This window comes from Amblyraja radiata, chromosome 1, assembly GCF_010909765.2.
Source record: "Amblyraja radiata isolate CabotCenter1 chromosome 1, sAmbRad1.1.pri, whole genome shotgun sequence".
NCBI lineage: Eukaryota > Metazoa > Chordata > Chondrichthyes > Rajiformes > Rajidae > Amblyraja > Amblyraja radiata.
In genome coordinates, this window is record NC_045956.1 from 22007987 (window position 1) to 22021253 (window position 13267).

Below are 13267 nucleotides of genomic sequence, written 5' to 3' on the forward strand. Positions count from 1 at the left end.
AGCAGCAGCAACAGCATTGTATCCTACCACAACCTGCACATTTATTCCCTGGTATACAGTATGTTCACGTTTATGGTATCACAATCACAATCACAATCATAGTCACAATAATACTTTATTAACCAAATATGTTTTGCACCATATACGAGGAATTTCATTTGCAAGCCAGTCATACAAATAAAAAGCAACGGAACACACATAATACATTTTAACATCAACATCCACCACAGTGACTTCTCCACATTCCTCACTGTGATGGAAGGCGAAAAAAAGTTCAAATCTCTTCGCTTCTTTGCTCTCCCGCGGTCGGGGGCCTTGAGCCCTCCGTTGACGGGACGATTTTGACTCGCGTAGATGGTGGCGTTTGGGCCCACTGTGTCGAGGTGATCAAGCTCCTGCATTGGAGGGATGTCAGCTCCCCCGCTTCGGCGATCGGACCCCGGGTTGGGGCTGGTCGAGCCTCTGCATCGTTGGAGCTTCCCGACTCGGCCTCTCCCGAGACTGCGAGCTCTTGATGGTAAAGTCCGCAGGCCGCGGTTGGAGCGATCCCAGGCAAGGGATCGACTCTGATTTTAAGTCCACGCCTCGCAGTGGGGCTCAAGTCAGTCTGAGGTGGCCTTTAGCTCCATCGATGGTAGGCCGCAGAGCGACCGGAGATGCGACCCGGAAAACAATCGCATCTCCGGCAAGGTAAGAGATTTCCTCCGACCCCTCCCTCTCCCCCCACATAAAACAAACCGGAGAACATTTACACAAACTTTTATCACACACTAAAAAAAATTTAAAAGACGAAAAGACATTGGGTCATCAAGTCTACTCTGCCTTTCAATCATGGCTGATCTATCTTTCCCTCTCAACCTCTTTCTCCTGCCTTCTCCCCATAACCTCTGACACTCCTCATAGGCCAAACTACCGATAAAGTCATTGTGGAGGATCATGTAGGAGTGTCGTAGAAAATGCCAAGAACAATAATTGGATGTACCTGAAAAGGAGGGTTAAACTCATCAATTGCAACACATCGCTACATACATGCTTGAACACTAACCAATAGACACCATGCCATAGACACAACTTATCAACCCCTTAATCAGACCTGGTGGTCGGGTTGATTCGCTCTGTTGCTATTAGTGATCTACATCTACCCTGACACAACTACTTAAGGGCCTGTCCCACTTGGCAATTTTTTCATCGACTGCCGGCATCATTGACTGACGTATCAGGTCACCAAAACACAAAATGCTGGAGTAACTCAGCGGGACGGGTAGAATCTCTGGATAGAAGGAATGGGTGATGTTTCGGGTCGAGACCCTTCTTCAGACTGAGAGTCAATGGAAAGGGAAATGAGAGATATGGAAGATTAAGGTGGGGTCACTCATTATCTTCCCTGTCTCTCAGTCTGAAGAAGGGTCTCGACCCGAAACGTCACCCATTCCTTCTCTCCAGAGATGCTGCCTGTCCCGCTGAGTTACTCCAGCATTTTGTGTCTATCTTTGTTGAGTTGACAACTGGATACACCATACTGGCCTCTCATCATGATGCCAGGGATATTTGACTTATGCAGAGGATCCCATTCACATGAAAGAAGTCACCAACCCGAGTTGTAAAGATTAGTGCTAATAATTTTTTGTTAATTATTTTTCATTATTTTACTTTACCTTCGCGTTTTTAATATTTTTTTTAAACTTCATCATGTGTTTTTTCAGTTATTTATTTTAAATTAAGTTAGTCAATTTGTACTAATTTTAATTGTCTGATTATCAGCCATTGAAAAAGAGTTTGATAGGCTCTGACAACAGGGAGCTTTGTGAATAAGGCTTTCGGATTTGGCTGTTCAGGCTTGCTTGCTTGCTGGCTGTGTGAGGAGTGAATGTGAGTGAAGTTTGGATCAACACAACGTGACTCTGTGAGTCACATAAGGTGCTCTGGTAAGTAGCATTTATTTTATGCAACAATTTGCGTGTATGTGTATGTGCATTTGTGAGTATGTGTATATATACAGCACACACGCTGAACATTTTTTTGTTCTCGTTTATTATATTGTTTACAGTGTACTATGTTTAAATATTCTGTTGTGTTGCTGCAAGTAAGAAATTCATTGTTCTATCTGGGACATTTGTCAATAAAACTATTGACTCTTGACATCTGCAGTTCCTTCCCACACCACTGCAGGTAATTACACTTCCAATCTTAATGTGAATTGAATTGAATTGAATTGAATTGAATCCTTTATTTGTCATTCAGACCTTTCGGTCTGAACGAAATGTCGTTGCCTGCAGCCATACATGTAATAATAAACAACACACAATAAACACAAATTAACATCCACCACAGTGAGTTCACCAAGCACCTCCTCACTGTGATGGAGGCAAAAGTCTTAGGGTTGCTGTCTCTTCCCTCCTCTTCTCCCTCTGCGCTGAGGCGATACCCCACCGGGCGATGGTAAATCAGTCCCGCGGTTCAAGCTCCGCAGCCCGGGGGTGGTCGAAGCTGCCGCCCTCCAGTCCAGCGGACGCAGCTGTTGCCACGGGAGCTCCGGAAAACAGGCATCAACCTGTGACCTGCGAGCTCCCGACGATGTCATCCACTGGCCCGCGGCCGAGCCCCGGATTCAGGTCGCCACCGCCTCAGCCACCGGAGCACCGTCTCCGCTCCGGGCCGCCCCCACGGGAGCGTCTCAGCCCCGCACCGGGCCGCCCACACGGCAGCGTGAAACAATGTTGTTAAGTGTTCTGGTAAGCAGCATGTATTTTATGCAAGAATGCTCCATGGCTAATAGGCTGCATGGTTGTCGACTACAGAACAATGTTATTGTTGCTAACTATACTTCCATTTACCAATCTTAGTGTGAAATAATTCCACAATTTAGTTCTATTTTCAGATAATAGAACCAGCTTGCTTGCAGCTTCAATGAATGGCAGATGGTTCAAAATGTGTTCAGAAGTTGATTTTGTATTGGATTGAAGTTGATTGGATCTCTATTCCAAAAAATATTATTGGAATAGAGATATTAAAAAGTTAGACAAGGCTATTGATGTCTTAAAAATATAATACTGGATGGCATAGTTTAAATATCAAATACTAAAGGGCTTGTCCCACTGCGGCGACCTAATTGGCGAGTTTAGAAGAGTTTAGGAGAGTTTGAAAAAGTGTCATGTTGAAGACCTCCTTCAACTATGTAGAAGACCTCCTTCAACCTCCTTCGACTATGTAGAAGACCTCCTTCAACCTCCTTCAACCTCCTTCGACTATGTTGAAGACTAGCTTCGGGAAAATTGGACACCGAATAGTGGAGAGTGAAGACGACCTCCTTCGATCTCCTTCGACCTCCCTTCGACCTCCTAGGACCTCGTGTCGACCATGCTGCGAGTATCAGTCGAGGGCAAACTCTTCTGAAATCACGGATTAGGTCGCCACAGTGGGACAGTCCCTTAAAGGATATAGCATGGAATTTCTCTGGGTGTTCCGGTTTCATCCCACATCCCAAAATGGTGGGATTTGTAGGTTAATTGGCTTTTGTAAAATGTTCCTAGTGTGTAGGATAGTGTTAGTGAACGGGGATTGTTGGTCAGCGCAGAATCAGTGGGTCGAAGGGCCTGTTTCAACGCTATATCTCTCGTTTAATCTTTGTTTTACCTTTGACCCAGCTACTAGGGCGGAAGAGCTGCTTCTTCTTCTTGCGTGTGGCGTGCACTGCCTAAAGTTGTAGATCAACTTGTTCTAGTTGATCTTTTGTTTGTGCATGTCGGGTTGATTGCATTAGTCGAAACAGGGTGGACCACGTGAAGGTTGCAATCTCCCACCCCGAAGAGCTGCAATGGAACAATATTACAATAATACAGAATAGTGAAAGGCTTGGATAGAGTGGATGTGGAGTGGATGTTTCCATTAGTGGGAGAGCCTCGGACTGGTCCTAGCCTCAGAATTAAAGAACGTTCTTTTTGGAAGGAGATGAGGAGAAATTGCTTTAGTTAGAGGGTGGTGAATCTGTGGAATTATTTGCCACAGAAGACTGTGGAGGCCAAGTCAGTGGATATTTTTAAGGCAGAGATAGATAGATTCTTGATTAGTATGGCTGTCAGAAGTTATGGGGAGAAGGCAGGAGAATGGGGTTAGGAGGGAGAAATAGATCAGCCATGATTGAATGGCAGGGTGGTCTTGATAGGCCGAATGGCCTAATTCTACGATCACATGACCGTATGACCTTATATTCCTGGACATTAAAGGCATGAAGCAGTGGTTAACGGCATTTCCTTATAGGGATCTCCACCTTCAAGTCTCTGGGTCATTGCTAGCTAGACGCAGCTAGATGCAGCTGGATGCAGTTAGATGCTGCTCACCCTGCCATTTTGTTACATCTTTTCACCAGAACCACTGGTTTATATTAATCAGCTTCCTGGGCACATCTTGGGCATGCCAGTGTGATCCATGAAAGTTCATACAAGTACTTTAATCCGCTTTTGGTCCTGATTGGCAATCAAGCCTCATTACAGCTGGCACAGCTGGTAGAGCTGCTGTCTCTCAGTGCCGGAGACCCAGGCTCAATCCTGACCTCGGGTGCTGTTTCTGTGGAGTTTCCATGTTCTCGCTGTGACTGGGTGGGTTTCCGCTGGGTGCTCCAGTTTCCTCCCACATCCCAAAGACGTGGGGATTTGTAGGTTGATTAGCCTCTGTAAAATTGCCCCTAGCGTGTAGGGAGAGGATGCGAAAGTAGGAAAACGTAAAATGAATGTGAATGGGCGATCAATAGTCGACGTAGATGTGGTTGGCCAAAGGGCCCGTTTCCATGCTCTGTCTCTAAGTAAGCTGAACTATATCCAATCTACATGTACTGGGTCATCAACCATTATTATGGAGATGACTGACAGTATTTGCCTTCTATTTGGGTGGGAAGATGGATGCCTGAGCAGAAACACCCACTGATCACTGGTCCTCCAACATTCCAATCAGCCCGGGTGCCATTCAAGTCAGTTTCTTGTTGTGGTACCAAGAATCCAAGAGGCTTGGAATCTCCTGGCTCTGGTTTAATGGATGGCCTCTGCTAATAGTGATCCAAGTAGTGCAGGGATATCTCAGTGCGTCAGGTGGGGGTGTGGTAATGGGAGCGTAGGGTGAAGAGGGATAGGGCTTGGCTTACTTCTTTCAGATGGGCTGAAGCCCAATATGGAACTGTGAAGGTTGGGAAATAAACTGGACTTACTGGCAGAGTCATAGTGTCGTAGAGTTAAACAGCATGGAAACAGGCCCTTCGGCCCGACTTGCCCATGCCGACCAATATGTCCCATCTACATTAATCCTACCCGTTCGAATTTGGCCCAGATCCCGCTAACCCTTTCTCATACATGTACCTGTCTGAGTGTTTAAATGTTGCTATAAATGTTAAATGTTGTTATAGTACATCCCTCAACTACCTCTTCTGGCAGCTCTCCTACCAGATTATGCCTTGAATGATTACTCTAGTTTCCTTCACATGAAACATTAACTCTGCTCCTCTTTCGATAGATTCTGTTTGACCGACTGAGTTTCTCCAGCATTTCTCATTTTGTTTCATGCCTTCTATGGTGACTGGGATTCAATGAATTTTCTTTATTAAACTCCCACTTCCACCCTATTTTCCAGAGTGGCTGCTGGCCCCTTGCCACTGCCTTTGTGCCTTGGAGGGATGCTTACTGGATAGGACTGTCACAATGTGACCAAATAACCTCACACTAGAGCGGCACGGTGGCGCAGCGGTAGAGTTGTTGCCTTTCATCTCTTGCTGCGCCGGAAACCTGGGTTCGATCCAGACTACGGGTGCTGTCTGTACGGAGTTTGTATGTTCTCCCCGTGACCTGCGTGGGTTTTCTCCGAGATGTTCGGTTTCCTCCCACAAAGACGTACAGGAAAGCAGACTATTATCTAAATGGTGGCCGACTAGGAGAAGGGGAGATGCAGCGAGACCTGGGTGTCATGGTACACCAGTCATTGAAAGTGGGCATGCAGGTGCAGCAGGCAGTGAAGAAAGCGAATGGTATGTTAGCTTTCATAGCAAAAGGATTTGAGTATAGGAGCAGGGAGGTTCTACTGCAGTTGTACAGGGTCTTGGTGAGACCACACCTGGAGTATTGCGTACAGTTTTGGTCTCCAAATCTGAGGAAGGACATTATTGCCATAGAGGGAGTGCAGAGAAGGTTCACCAGACTGATTCCTGGGACGTCAGGACTGTCTTATGAAGAAAGACTGGATAGACTTGGTTTATACTCTCTAGAATTTAGGAGATTGAGAGGGGATCTTATAGAAACTTACAAAATTCTTAAGGGGTTGGACAGGCTAGATGCAGGAAGATTGCTCCCGATGTTGGGGAAGTCCAGGGCAAGGGGTCACAGCTTAAGGATAAGGGGGAAATCCTTTAAAACCGAGATGAGAAGAACTTTTTTCACACAGAGAGTGGTGAATCTCTGGAACTCCCTGCCACAGAGGGTAGTCGAGGCCAGTTCATTGGCTATATTTAAGAGGGAGTTAGATGTGGCCCTTGTGGCTAAGGGGATCAGAGGGTATGGAGAGAAGGCAGGTTCGGGATACTGAGTTGGATGATCAGCCATGATCATATTGAATGGCGGTGCAGGCTCGAAGGGCCGAATGGCCTACTCCTACACCTAATTTCTATGTTTCTATGTTTCTATGTAGGTTAATTGGCTTGGTAAAATGTAAAATTTGTCTCTAGTGTGTAGGGTGGTGTTAATGTATGGGGATCGCTGGTCGACACGGACCCGGTGGGCCGAAAGTCCTGTTTCTACGCTGTATCACTAAACTAAACTAAACTAAACTAAACTAAACACTCATGTTCACCTAAAAAAAAGACACAGTGGAGGAAAAACCTTCCATGATGATCACCTGAGAAATGCGATAATTGCAACATGAGTGCAGACAACTGGTATTTTTATGGCAGAGATTGATAGATATTTGATTATTAAGTGTGTAAAAAGTTATGAGGAGAAGGCAAGAAAATTAGGTTGAGAGGGAAAGATATATCAGCCATGATTGAATGGCGGAGTACACTTGATGGGCCTAATGGCCTAATTCTTCTCCTATATCTTATGAACTTATTACTGTAAGGTTATCCAGAAAAGATTTGGAGATTTACACAATGAGACAAAAATTCACAGCAGTAATTGTCATTTTTATATGTTTCCTCATGTTACTACTCTGTTGAATTTGTGCTTTTACAGGTACCAGTGACAGTGCAACAGGATGTAATAGACTAATCTCCAAAGGCCTGATGATTTTGTTACATTGGTCTGCCAGGGAACATTTAGCTTTGTGATAGTGGAAGAAATACACTTAACTAAGTCCGAGATGGAACACAGAACAGTGCAGCACAGGATCTGTCCATTTGGTCCATAACAGCCGTGCTGAACTTGATAATAATAATAACAATAAATTGAATTTATATAGCGCTTTTCAGGGACTCAAAGTCGCTTTACAAGGCAAGGTAAGGCTAAAAACAAAAACAAAACAAAACAAACCAAAAAATGAGCAACTATTCAAGCACAGATGAAAAGGGAGGGGGACGTGGGGCTAAGGATAGGCAGAGGTGAAGAGATGGGTCTTGAGGCGGGACTGGAAGATGGTGAGGGACTCAGAATTGCAGGGAGGGAGTTGGGGGAGGGAGTTCCAGAGCCTGGGAGCTGCCCTCGAGAAGGCTCTGTCGCAAAAACTGCGGAGGTTGGATTTGTGGATGGAGAGGAGACCGGCTGATGTGGATCTGAGGGACCGTGAGGGTTGGTAGGGGGAGAGGAGGTCAGTGAGATATGGGGGGGCCAGATGGTGGAGGGCATTGTAGGTGAGGACCAGGATTTTGTAGGTGATCCAGTGGGAGATGGGAAGCCAGTGAAGTTGTTTGAGGACTGGATGGATGTGGTGCCAGGATTTGGTGTGGGTGATGAGTCGGGCGGCTGCGTTCTGGACCAGTTGGAGTCGGTTGATGTAGCTGGAGCTGATGCCAAGGAGAAGTGAGTTGCAGTAGTCCAGTCGGGAGGAGATGAAGGCATGGATGAGTCTTTCAGCAGCGGGGGGTGTGAGAGAGGGTCTGATTTTGGCGATGTTGCGGAGGAGAAAGAAGGAGGTTTTAATGACATGGCGGATGTGAGGCTCAAGGGAGAGGGTGGAATCAAAGATCACGCCAAGGTTGCGGGCCTGGGGAGATGGGGAGACAGTGGTGCCGTCGATGGTGAGAGTGGGATTATTGATTTTGCTGAGTGTGGATTTGGAGCCTATGAGGAGGAATTCTGTTTTATCGTTGTTGAGTTTGAGGAAGTTATGTTGCATCCAGGTTTTTATAGCTGACAAACAGGAGTTGATATGGGAGAGGGGGGGGGAGGGGGGGGGGGATTTGGGGGGATTTGGTGCTGAGGTAGATCTGGGTGTCATCGGCGTAACAGTGGAAGTCCAGGTTGAAGTGGCGGAGTATCTGACCAAGGGGGAGGATGTAGATGATGAAGAGGAGGGGGCCGAGTACGGAGCCTTGGGGAACGCCTTGAGTGACTGTGGCTGTAGCAGAGGTGTGGATATGGAGAGAGATGAAGTGGGATCTGTTGGAAAGGTAGGAATGGAGCCAGCTGAGTGCAGTACCTTCGATACCGAGGTCTTTGAGTCTGGTGAGCAGGATGTTATGGTTCACGGTATCGAAGGCTGCGCTCAGGTCGAGGAGGATGAGGGTGTTGAGGGAACCGGTGTCAGCAGAGGTGAGGAGGTCATTGAGGACTTTGAGGAGAGCGGTTTCTGTGCTGTGGAGGGGGCGAAAACCAGATTGGAGGGGTTCGAATAGGTTATTGGCATGGAGATGGGATTGAAGTTGTGAGGTGACGATACGCTCCAGGGTTTTGGAAAGAAAGGGGAGGTTTGAGATTGGGCTGTCGTTAATGAGAGAGGAGGGATCAAGACCAGGTTTCTTTAAAATTGGGGTGACAGCAGCAGTTTTGAAGGCGGAGGGGACAGTTCCTTGGGACAGTGAGGAGTTGAAGAGATTAGTGAGGTAGGGGCAGAGGACGGGGAGGCAGGACTTCAGCAGTGGAGTGGGGAGGGGGTCAAGGGAGCAGGTAGTGGGTTTGGAAGAGCTGATGAGTTTGGAGATTTCAGGAGGGGTGACCGGGTCAAACTGGGAGAGGAGGCATTGTGGAGGAGGGGTCGGGAGGTCAGTAGAGATGGGGAGAAGAGGGGCCTTGGCAGGTGCTGGAGTAGATGCTGGGGGGTCAGATACAGGGGATAAAGATTGATAAATGATGTTCATTTTATCAGCGAAAAAAAGTGGAGAAATGAGTTGCAGAGATCCGGAGTAGAGGTAGGGAGAGTGTTGGTCCGAGGCTTGAGGAGGTTGCCCACTGTGGAGAAGAGGGTTCTGGGGTTTTGGCAGGGGTCGGTGAAGATGGTGGAGAGGTAGGCAGACTTGGCAGCAATGAGGGCATCTTTGTAGGCAGTGAGGTGGAGTTTGTAGGCTTCATGGTGAACTGTGAGAGATGATTTCTTTGTGAGTCGTTCAAGTTGGTGGCCAGTCTGTTTCAACTTATGATGAACATATGACTTATGAACTTGCAAGACTGCTCAGCTGGGAAATGAAATCAGGGTTCAGCAAAGATTGATGGCATGTGGAAATCAACAGGACTGTAGAGGGTGGTGCATGTTATGGCCATAACTGTGCAGCAAAATCTCAGTGAGTGGAGAGCCAGGAGAGCCAGGAGATCCAGCCCAATGTGACTGAGAATAGTGTGTATATGAAATAGAAGTGCATTAATAATTTTATATATGAGTATTTTCCGTATTTTTCCTAACTGCCTATCATCATAGTCATAGAGAGATACAGCATGCAAACAGTCCCTTCCACCTTACTGATATTAGGTCATCTCAAAAGGTCATAGGAGTAGAATTAGGCCATTCGGCCCATCAACTCTACTCTCCCATTCAATCATGGCTGATCTATCTCTCCCATTCTCCTCTTATCTATCTCTGCCTTAAAGCCTTCTGTGGCAATGAATTCCGCAAATTCACCACCATGTTATTAAACATTGTCAGGTCACACTGGGGTGGATGATTGCAACTTCACATGGTCCGCCCTGTTTCGACGAATGCAATCAACCCAGCGTGCACAATCAAATAAGATCAAATAGAACAAGTTGTCCTACAACTTAAGGCTGTGCACGCCATACGCAAGAAGAAGAAGTCAGGTCACACTGAAGTGTGGGACATTTTGAGAGATGATAGAGACCATAAATCAGCTACCCCATCTCCTGTATACAGGAGAACTCTAAATTTTGACGAGATTACAGAGATTCATGTACATGCACCTCAACTTTTGTGAGTTGCATGTTTCAGAGTGCAGGAGAGATCACCTTGTTCATTTTGTATCAGGAATTGGGCAATGAAACTATAATTGAAGAAATGTGTGCTCCTCTGATATCTATGATGAGGCCAAGTAAAGTAATTCATGATGACTGCTTCTGATACCCTTGTATCCACGAGGGTTTGTCAGAATAAATGTTGAGTCAAAGTAGGCACATTTCTACAACGGCTTTGCACTCATCTGCCATAACTATTGGTGAAAAGTCCCCAGAAGCCATGCCAAATGCAGCAAAATCAGAGCTCATACCAAACTCCAGTCATTTCAATGGTTTGTGCAGTGGGAACGATAGGGAACTGTGATTCCAAATACAGCTCTGAAACCAACATTGTCAAACATAGGGATGTAAGTTATTTGGGCAAATCCTCCAAAATTATGGAAGAAATTGAATAAGCACATGGATATCTTAAAAGACAAATTTGCTGGCTGCAACGGAAAAAACCCCCTCCAATACACATCAAGAATCAAACCCGTCTGGCCTGTGGACTTGGACATCACACAACGGTGTGAACAGGGAAGGCTGAGACGGAGATAACGAGATTCTCTTGGATACACAAAGGGAGGAACCAAGCTTCAGCAGACGGTGGTAAACAGGCCAGCACAAGCACAATCACCATCGGGGATGATAACGATCAGGCTGAGGGATCATGACATCAGCAAACCCCTTATCATCGGAAGCCTATTGTTCATGCCAGATCGAAACTGGGAAACATCAAAAGAACCCCTTCTATCCAGAGGACCACCTGGGGGTTTCAAAGGAAGCTCAGGTATAAAAGCCGAAGTCAAGCCAGAACTCTTTCTCTCTTCCTGCTCTTCCTGCTCTGCTGGACAGCTCGTGGGCCTGCATCGACTTCGCTGTGAGTATCCTGGTGACCTGGTGAATTTCCCGAAATAGGAGGTTGAGGGGAGAAAGGTCAAGGGGGAGTATGCTTGCAAGTAACTTGTGTTAAAGTAAGTTTTACGACGTGCCCGATAGTTTTCGTCCATAGTTTTAGTTTAAAGCATAAGTTTAGCCACGCATTGTGTAGTGTTGGTGAGATTCGATTTCTCATTGTTTAATAAAGCCTGTAAATTTTAGACTTGCTTTGAGTCCATCTTGGTTTCTGTTTTCTCTCATCGGCACACTCTGGTCAATTCAACCTTTTATCATATCCCACCATAATTCCGAGGTCTAGAACCTAGGGGAATCCTTTTGTGGAGTAAAGGGAAAAACAAAACCCCTACAGAATGGCGACCATGGCAGGACCTCGGTGGTTTGGGATATGTGATTTGTCAGAGGGGGTGAGAGAACGTAGCAAGATGGAGGAGAGAATCTCCTCTTATCTGTTTAAAAAGATCAATCTCACCAAACAATGGGTGATAGCACTGTTGAGAGCTGAGCAGCCCGCAGAAGCTGCAGCTCAATGGACGGAAAGCAAACTGTATAATAAAGGGCAGGAAAAGGCAGTTTGGCTAGCGTGCCTATCACAGCAGGTAGCCAATATGCAGAGACAGATAGATAGACTGGAAGAGCAACAGAGAGAAGCTAGGGCCAGCGCTGAAGAAAGCGCTAGAGAAGGGGAAGGGCTATCTGAGGAATGCAGTAAAGCCAGGCAGTGTATCTTGCAGGCGAGGGAGTCCCACAGAAATGCCCAGGAATTCCTCCAATGCCAGGTGGTAGAGGCAAAGGAGAGGGAAAGGAACGCCCAGGAACTCCTGGCTCAGAGTACACAGAAGTGCAGGGAGCTGGAGGGAAAGTTCCAGGATATACAAGCAGCATACAGGGTGGCCCGTAGCGAGCTAGGCAATAGTGATCACGGGCCTTGCCAGGCGAGGATAGCGCAGCTGGAGGAGACTCTGTCCAAGACTAGGGGACGGGTTCACCTGGTAGGACCAGGGGGGTCCCCCGGGGGCAGAGGGCTTCCCTCAGCAGATGATTCCCCAGTGGCAAAGGGGAATAGACCGCCTCCTGAGGCGCCGGGGATAGGTCCGGGTCGGCAGGTGGGGTTCGGGTTGTCCGGGGAGGGACAGGCCCAAGGAGGGGCGGGAGAGCACCCTCAGTTAGCGGCTTCCGCGCCATGTGTAGCACACCACGAGGTGGTGGGGTTACCGATCATGGTGGGAGAGCTGGGGGTAAAGGGGCAACAGCCCAGAGTAGGGCAGATGTGCCCGGCACGGCAAAGGAAATATGGTCCCCCGGTAGGGCAGGCAGATAGGGGGCCCATAGAGAGTGATATCATCATTCCCCATGGGGCACATGTGCTGAGGGGGATGGTGGCTCAGGTTCCCAAGTTAACCAGGGCAGGAGACCCGTCATTGCATTTTATGGAGGTGCAGCAGGCAGCCGAAATAAACGATTGCGATGAGGTAGAACGGGTAAAGCTGCTACTGATGACCCTAGATTCATACCTATGCAAGGCAGTGACCTCCAGGGAAGGGGGAAGACCTGAAACATGGGTAGCGGCACAGACAGCGGTTCTGGAGGCCATGGGGTTGAATCAGGGTAGTCCTTTCACCAGGGTGGGGGAGACGAAGCAGCAGGTAGCTGAGTCCCCAGACATGTTCGCAGACAGGCTGTGGGCAGTGTATGAGGGAGCGTGTGGGATGCCTTTAGATAGGCAGAATTTAGATGGGAGAACAGCTCACTGGCTGAAGTCTCTGGTGGCGAATTGCCTTCCGCGAGTTAGGGCAAAGGCCGAGCACTGGTTCGACCCAGCTGACCCAAACCTTAACGAGGCGGAGGTGATCAGGAAGCTCACCCTTGCGTATCGCAATGGGGTGAGAAGTGAGGAGGAGCCCTTTAAGGGCAAGGTGCACGAAATAGTACCGGCACCCCCCAAAAGGAGGCAGTGGAAACAGGAAGGCAGCCAGACCTCTTCCGAGATGAGGCTGGTGTGCTATGGGTGTGGGAAGCCCGGG

At 47.6% G+C, this 13267-nt stretch overlaps 1 long non-coding RNA gene across 1 annotated transcript in view; it reads right to left on the reverse strand.

Moving 5' to 3' along the window:
* Positions 1-306: 306 nt before the first annotated feature.
* LOC116971543 overlaps positions 307-13267 on the reverse strand; it is a 41058-nt gene continuing 28097 nt past the window's right edge. Inside the window, exon 3 of the long non-coding RNA XR_004411519.1 lies at positions 307-395. This is a non-coding gene — a long non-coding RNA (uncharacterized LOC116971543). The remainder of the gene's footprint in view (positions 396-13267) is intronic.